This window comes from Anser brachyrhynchus, assembly GCF_964034855.1.
Source record: "Anser brachyrhynchus genome assembly, chromosome: 11".
NCBI classification, from domain to species: domain Eukaryota; kingdom Metazoa; phylum Chordata; class Aves; order Anseriformes; family Anatidae; genus Anser; species Anser brachyrhynchus.
This window is the reverse complement of record NC_137706.1, coordinates 6,653,442-6,661,675: the sequence shown is the minus strand read 5'-3', so window position 1 is coordinate 6,661,675 and position 8,234 is coordinate 6,653,442.

The following is an 8,234-nucleotide window of genomic DNA, read 5'->3' as shown; positions in this document are numbered from 1 at the left end:
CATCGTGGGACAAGGGCCCGGGGTGCTCTGTGAGTGTTCACATACCCACATAACAGCCTCTCACAGTGGTTCTGGGCACAACTTTAGTATAAATATTAAGTAACTAACGAGAAACTCTTTTTCTCGTTTCTCAGCTGTTGTTCCTTTGGCAATAAGAAGCTGCTAGCAGGTTTCAGCTGTTTTCTCTCAGACATTACCTGGTTTGTGGCCCTGTTTCAGAGGCAGATAAGAGTTCCATGAGTAAATCTTAAGACTTTTTAAATAAAGCCTTCTGAAAAGAGAAGCACATAGTAGCCTGTTTCATGTTGCTATTGAAGGGGTGAGAGATCTTGCTGCAATATCATTGGCTGTACGCCACAAGGAATATTTGGTATAAAATGTAGTTGATAAAATATTGGTAATTTAAATGCATAAATGATAGAATTTTTCAGGAGCAGCTCCAATTTAATGCCTGATGGAGCAGTGTCATTCACACCTGTTCACAAAATGCCTCTCTGACTAGATTTGTACATCTAAAAACTATTGCTGAGAGAGCAAATCACTCTTTGAATCTAATTAGGTAAGCCATCTCTATAAACTTTGCTTGCTCAAATGTGGCCTTGTAAAAGAAATGAAATGGCGAGTATTTTTCCAGTTAGTGGAATGAACAACTGGAATTTGATGGCTAGCATGCTTTGCCTTGCTGCTACATGGTATTTAAAACTGCAGGCAGTCCTTCTTTGGGATCAAAGTAATGTTAAATAAACCTGCACAATTTCAAAGGCCAGGACCATTTTTGCTAAACATAGACTAGAAACCATATTAGCCTCCTGTGAATTCTAAAAATTTTTCTGCATGTAATACATGTTTTGTTGATGTCGTTAATGTGTTATTTTTGTTTATTGGTACTACTGGCTTACTGATGTTTCAGATAGGGACAAATTTGCAAGCTTTCATGTAGATCCTGTCATGTGGTTGCAGGCTTGCTAATATAAAAGATAGGTCCCTGGTCCTAGATATTTTGTCAGGATCAGGTCTCCTGGATTTTGAAAATCAAAACCACCTTGAAGAATGGTACTTGGCAGTGTTGCGATGTTTTACTAGTAATTCCCCACCTGGCAAATCGAACATGATAAAACAAAGGAAAAATAAAAAAGGCATAATTTCAGTTGCTGGTGATGCGATTTAGACTGTTACTTTATCTGAGATATATTTGCCTTCAGAAGAAAAATTTTATGCACTTAAAATATGCTTCTCCAGAGTCTTGCTGTCCCAAAAATGTGTGAAGAAAAGGTTCGATCTCATTTTTTTGGAATCGCATCTTGATTTAGTTTATTGTGTTTGCTCTTCGGAGACCCCATTCCAATAACACATGCAACCACAGAAAGTTTCCCAGGGATATTTTACAGTTTGTTGGCACCATTTATCTGAATAAACCAAATTCCACAACAAATAACGGTAGTAGGATTTATTTGGATCTATACTAGTCTCTTATCAGATCTGCTTTGTAACATAGGCATTGTAATAGGGCAAACGAAGCATATACCTTTCCATGAATATGGATTTAAACACCTACAAAGAAACTAGTGATGTTTCTAACATGGCTCTAAGCGGTTTCCTTGGTGTGGTTTACAGTCATACACATAAGGGTGACTTTTACTGTTTCTTATACTCAACTTCCTGATATTTCAGGTGAATTAGTCACCTGAAAACAGTTTAAACAGTCTAATTCAGATTACGATCAAGACACTAATGGTGGAATAGCTGTCAGGGATTACACCTTGATGCAAAAATCCTTATTACTGCAATTTGTAACTCCATTTGCACAGCATCTAAAGATCTTATAAAAGAGGTGGTTTCTTATTGCAGTGCATTTATGTAGAGTAATGCAAGATGTTTTATAAGGGAGAAAGATTTAAAATGGATTAATTAAAATTAATTGCAGTTCAGTGAAGAACTAAGACAACGTTTACATCCTATTCAATGAAAAAGCTTCTTGCAAGATGAAAGGTTTTTTAAGTGGTTGCTTTTAAAGTACCTTTTTCATTAATACTTAAAAAAGGGGGAAAAAAAGCTAGCATTTTTACTTCAAAAAGCATAGTACTTGCTCTGTAAACACTGCTATGACTGTCTTTTAAAGCTTGTCCCTCAAGTGTAACTTTTCCTTGCAATGAGGGATCATGAGCTCTGCAGAAGCACCAGATAGAGAAGCAGATTTCGTTTTTTATATGTTTCTGTTTATGTTTTATTCCTTCTAGAGAAAGCTAGCTGTACATGACTATCTTTGGAACCAAACCTTGCTGTCTGCAAGGCTCTTTGGGGTATGATGCAATAAGAAACAAATAACTGAATATGAAATTACAACTCGTATGTTATTCGGGTCCCACTGTAGGTGATGCTTTTGGTGTATTGTCAGCAACTGCTCACGAGAGGGAGCTCAGAGAAAGCTTCAAGTATTCCTGCCTTTAAAGCAAAACAAAAATCCTAATACATCTTGATATATTATGAACTCCGCTTTCTCCAAACATTTACATTCCTTGACTCTAAACCGTCATGTCAAAAATTCGGTTTCATCTTCCAGTATTTTTTCTGTATCTAGAAATTGACTATGTTCTCTGAAATAATTACCTAAATTTTATAATTGCTCTCTTTAGGGCACAGGAAACCCAAATGATTTTTGATATTCTAATCATATTACGAATTTTCAGAACTGGAATGTTTTTTGTAAATAACCTTCCAAAGAGTGGATTAATAATGATAGTAACAGTAAAGCAATTTTCTCCACGTTAGCAGGATGTGTTTTGATTTTGAAATAATCTGCTGCTTTCTGATTTAAAACAGGTACTCGTTCTCATTTTCTCCATATAAAATTAAATACATTGCCATATCTCTTGCTATATTCATATTAGCACTTTAGAATTTAGCTGCTATCAGTTGCACAATCTTTGCATTTTCACTGTCTTATCTGATAATAAAATGTGTGCCATTAACATAGCTTTTCTAAAGGAGATATTTCCAATTATTTGAGTACGTTAATGTTCCTTTTCTTCTCACTCAGACTGTTGTTTCCACACTCAGGAAATGTTTTTAAATTTTTAATACAGCAAGAATTATTTCAATTATATGAAGGGGCTTTGTTTAAGTTCAGCCTATGCGTTTTTAGTGTATTAATGAAGAAAATACTCATTGATCTTTTTTACTGTGGCTTATCTAAGGACCTGTTTAGTGATTAATAGAAAATAATATTTTGCTAATTAAGAAGGCCAATTGGAAGGAATATATACAGGTGTGTTAACTGTAGAACACAGTATATTGCTTATGAATTCATGATGTAATAGCTATTAAATAATTTGCCCATTCTTCTACTGCCTTGTGCTAGGAGTCCTTACCAGTCGGTTTTATACCTGTGTATTTTCGGGTAGTGATTTACTTGTAAGGTGAAAATAAGCTTTAAGGCTTGTGGGGGCTATTTCTAAAGTGACACAGAACTTATCTGTTGCACAAAAATCTGCTTTTATTATTATTATTGAAAGAATAGTTGTAAATATATTTTATCACTGAAGTGAGGAAATCAGGATGAATTATTTGATCCAACATTTTACAAAAGATTGAATTTATGAAATGTTTTTGAAAATTTGTTCCCTGAAAAAGAAAGGCTAACTTAAAGTTGCTGTATTACTATTTGATTTTAAAGCAAATGCAAAACAAACAAAAAATCTCTTTCTAGAACCTTTGAAATTTATTAAGCACTAAAGAAGAGTAATTATATTGGAAAAAATATATATATTTTAAAGATTTTATCATAAAAACATTAAATGAGTTACTTTATGTACTTGTAGGCTTTCTACAATTATATAGTTAATTCAGTTTTGTTTATGAGGCAGTACTGCAATGAAGTTATTGCAAATAAATTCAATAATGATGTACTTAAATAGGTCAGTAAAGCAACAGTTGGCATTTTACAATAAATACACTAATAATAGGGGATCTAAATTCTTTCCAAATTCTTTTTTCCTCCCCATTTCCATAAATGATGTTAGGAGCTTTTTAGGTACGTTTTAGGTTTTGCTGTGGACTATTAGTTCTGAATTTTCATTCTCATTGCAACAAGGTTTTTTCTTGCAAGAGAGCAGAAAACAGTTTATACTGTATAGTAGTTTTGAACTATGACTAAGTCATAATATTATTGCAAATGATGGATTACAGGAAGATTTTTTTCTGTTCTTTTGGAATTTTTTTATTTCAAAAAAAAAAATCTCACTAAAGCAACTGCTTTTTTTTTTTTTGATTGCATTCAGGTCTCATGCTACATTTTTTGATGGGGGTAGATGGGACAATTTTCCTCCTTTTTCTGTTCCTTTTCTTTCTTGAGCTAATTTATTTTACTTTGAGAGAATAGCGTTGACCTGTCAGTTCAAAACTGGCATGGATAATGAGGTGTAATGTCTTGTGTGTGTCATGTAGAATAAGGAATAAGATTTAAAAAAAAATACTGATAAGGTGTGATATGGCTTTTTCAGTTATTTCTGCTTTCCACCCTTTATTGCTATATAAAAGATATATTGCTGTATATCCTGGAATTACCGGATTGTGAAGAAAAATGAGAAATGCAGTTGTTTCAGAAGCTGCTGCATCCACATTAATACAGTGTTTTAAAACAAGTTGTTGGAACTGGGTGGGAGCCAAAAGGCTCAAAATAATGACCTTTAGTAAACTAACTGATATACTGACAAAATATTCAGAGACTGCCAATATACGTGATTTGAGAGCTCACAGCAGCACAGAACATATGAAGATGCAATCTACTTCTCTGTCTTTTTATTATATGTGTTATATGTATTTTAGATTAGTGTAGGTCATAGCTTGGAAAACAACTTGACATTAGATGAATAAGCTGCAGAGATGCCTTGATTCTGCACGTAAGAAATTCATTTTAAAAGGAAGTTGGTTAAATAAGAGATAATTCACATAGAACAATTTACTCTGATTAAATATTAGAAAGGAAAGATGGGAAGGTTGTGTGTAATTTATCAAACAAGTAAAACCCCTGAGTTGGGAGAGTACTACTGGAATTCCTGGAGTGATATGTCTGTTAAGCTGTAAGAACCTGCCTGAGCTGTCCAAGTGAGTGGAATGCTCGCCTTCAGTCATCTGTAAATGCAGGTCTCTATCTTCAGTCTGGAATGCAGAGTATTAGGCACTCCAATGTCTTTGAAGATCTAGACTTGTCATTTTCAGGTGTCTACATTCCTCTCAATATCAGACCTTATTACAGTATGCTTGCCCCTTTGTCAGGTATTTACCAGGTTTTGAAGTTTTGTGAGCCCTTCAGCCAGGACAGTGCTCCACTGACCTTGTTCAGAGCATCTCTAAAATAGGGCAGAAATTGGGCTCGCAGACATGCTGTTCAATCCCAGACATTCTTCGTCGCTTAAACTGTGTAATTCCATATTTCTATGCCACTAAAAAGTCTCTGTTTTAGAAAAAATTATAACTGAAAGCTTCATATCACACCTCACCAATCACAATAGACATGAATTGGCCGTGAAAATACTCTTGATTCAGGATTAATCCAGTAGTTAATGTGTTTTGTAAGTATAGCTGTCCTCTTCTCCTCCCAAACAAAATTAAGATGCTAGCTAACATTTTCTCCATTTTCCTAGTGTATTCATGACTGCACATTTTAAAACGGTCTTACCAAAGTATGCAGTTCTCAGTTTAATTAGTTTGGCAGCAGTTTGGATTTGATGTTAGAAGAAAAAAAGATACCGTGTTTGGGACAGAATTACCTGATAGTGTTACCCTGTTGGTCTTCATATACTGTGTGACATTGGGTAAGTCATTTAGCTGATCTCTGCCTTAGTTTCCCTTTGAAATTAGAGATGAATTCTTCATTTAAAATAAAACAACATTTTAAAGTAAATCTTGACATATCAAGCCTACTACAAGTGGTGGACTATTCTCATTGATATTTTGCGCTCCTAGGTTCAGTTCTTCTCCACTGGTGACCATTAATTGTCATTAATTAATTGTGTTTCAGCTCAAATGCTGCCTGAGAAATGTCCTTTCAAGCCTTGATCAAACTTTCATGGCTTATGTATCTGAAATTATTTTCCCAGGTGAGCAAGTATTTTCACAGTTGTCTCAGCTGTAGGTCTTACATTGCACTAGAACAGCGGTGAATCTCTGAAAACTTGGGATCAGGCGTCTGAGAATGAGCAGTTCAATATTCAGTGCTTTATGGGCTGAACAGAACAGCTGGTCACTGAGTGAACCTTTTAGATGAAAGTGTTTCAGGAAAGTCTTGTGTTGTGATGGGAGAACTGTCCAGTCTGTCCTGTGATGCCTGTCCTGCCAATGCCTTTTGTCCTATCTTTAGTCTTTTGGGAGTCTGATCAGTGATTCTTGATGATTGCTTCAGGATCCAGTTCAAAACAACTGCATGTCCCCTCAGTCTGTCCCAAAGCAATGGAGTGCAAAATGCATACCATTTTTCAGACCCATTTTCCACTCTGCCTGACTGTCACACACATAGCCCATGTAACTGGAGAACCTAGTTTTGCACTGAGTCGAAGATACGGTCTGCTCCCTACCTGATTCTTCTGCAGTCCCTTCATCTCTTTTTGTCTTTTTTTTTTTTTCCTAACAATTATTTTAATTTTCCCCTCTTAAGCACTGTGGAGTAAAAACCAGACAAATCTTTAGAGCCTTGAAAGGCAAGGGAAATCAGTTAAGAAGGCTGATGATGATTTTGATATTTGGGGATGTTCAGAAAGGAGGGGGGAGGAGCTAATTTTACTTTCCACACTAAATACTACACCAGATCATTGAAAAAGAACTCAGCTTTGTATTAGTGTATAGATTTGCCATTAAATCGTTAAGAGGATCGTTAGACTGATTCAAATTCAGTGTTGGATTTTCCAGATGGGCTTTCTTGATATTAGTGGCGCTTGTCTATTCAGAGGGAATTGCAGGAAGCGTCCAACAACTGTCAGAGTAGCTGCTGCTGAAACCTCTGCTTGGCTCAACTTAGAATTTATTGTCATTTAGTGAAAATATCGGTGAGAACATAACCTTTTGTAATGTTTAATGTTTTATTGGCTATAAAGGATAAAATATAGAGTAAAGGGAAGTAAAATAGTATTTTGTTAGGTCAGGAGCTAGATTTATGCTTCTACTTACTGATAGAATAATCAGTGGGTCATAAAGATCAGACCGCCTGCCTCCTATCTCTTCCTTTTTTATGTGTGTATTCAACAATCCTTTCTTTGTGATAGTTAGACCCATGGGAGCTTACCAAAACACCAGGCCCCTTTTGTCCAAGGGTATTAAATTAGCTGTTTAGATCAAGAAGAATGTAGCGGATGCTTCTGTTTCAGACATTAAGCAGTTGGGATAGGACTAAATAGACTAGGATGCTTGACATGTGCAAATGGATCACTTGCTCACAAGGGACACTCAGCTGTGTTGTGAGCTAATTCAGCACACAAAAACTAGCATTAAATAAATTCTGCATTAACATTTGGTGGGAAGTAATAAGCAAATAGATCTCAACTCTTCAGATTAAAAAAGAGTGACAATGTGTATCTCACCATGTTTCACAATATATCTAGTGCGCTCTTACTCAAATAGATTAAGAGTGGAAATACCATGTTGGGAGGCTCCTCTGAAAAATGGAAACACGTTGAAATTGATATTGTAGTCATCTTGTTAGATAATCCAGATGCTGTTGATGAAATTGATAAGTTCTCACAACTGGTCTCAGAGGAAATGAAGACTGCATGTCACCATCAGAGAATTCCCCTTGGTGAAGCAGGGCACTGTGGGAGAGGACTGAGGGCAGCATCTGTCATGGTGTGATTGCCCAGTAGAGGTACAGAGAATTTTATACACTCCAGAAATTGCAGGGGTGGCTTTTGGCTTGTTTGTTTTCATAAGTAACAGACTGAGGTGGACTTGGAGCTATGAGTTATTGTAAGAACTTTGGTAACTCTATCGGTGACTTTTGGAAGGAGCTGCTCAGGACAGCTTTTGTTGCATTAAGACTTCGTTTCCAATTGTACTGCTAAAGCAACTTTCTCAGAAGGTAGAATTCATCCCAAAGACTTATTCCAGGTAGCTTAATTTGGTAAATCCTGCAAGAAAATGCCTAGTGTAGACAGTGCTTGGTATGAGTGCTATAAATCTTGTTTTATTAATTACATGAACTTCTCATAAACCATGAACTTGCTTTTCCTCTTGAAACAGGAGGTTCA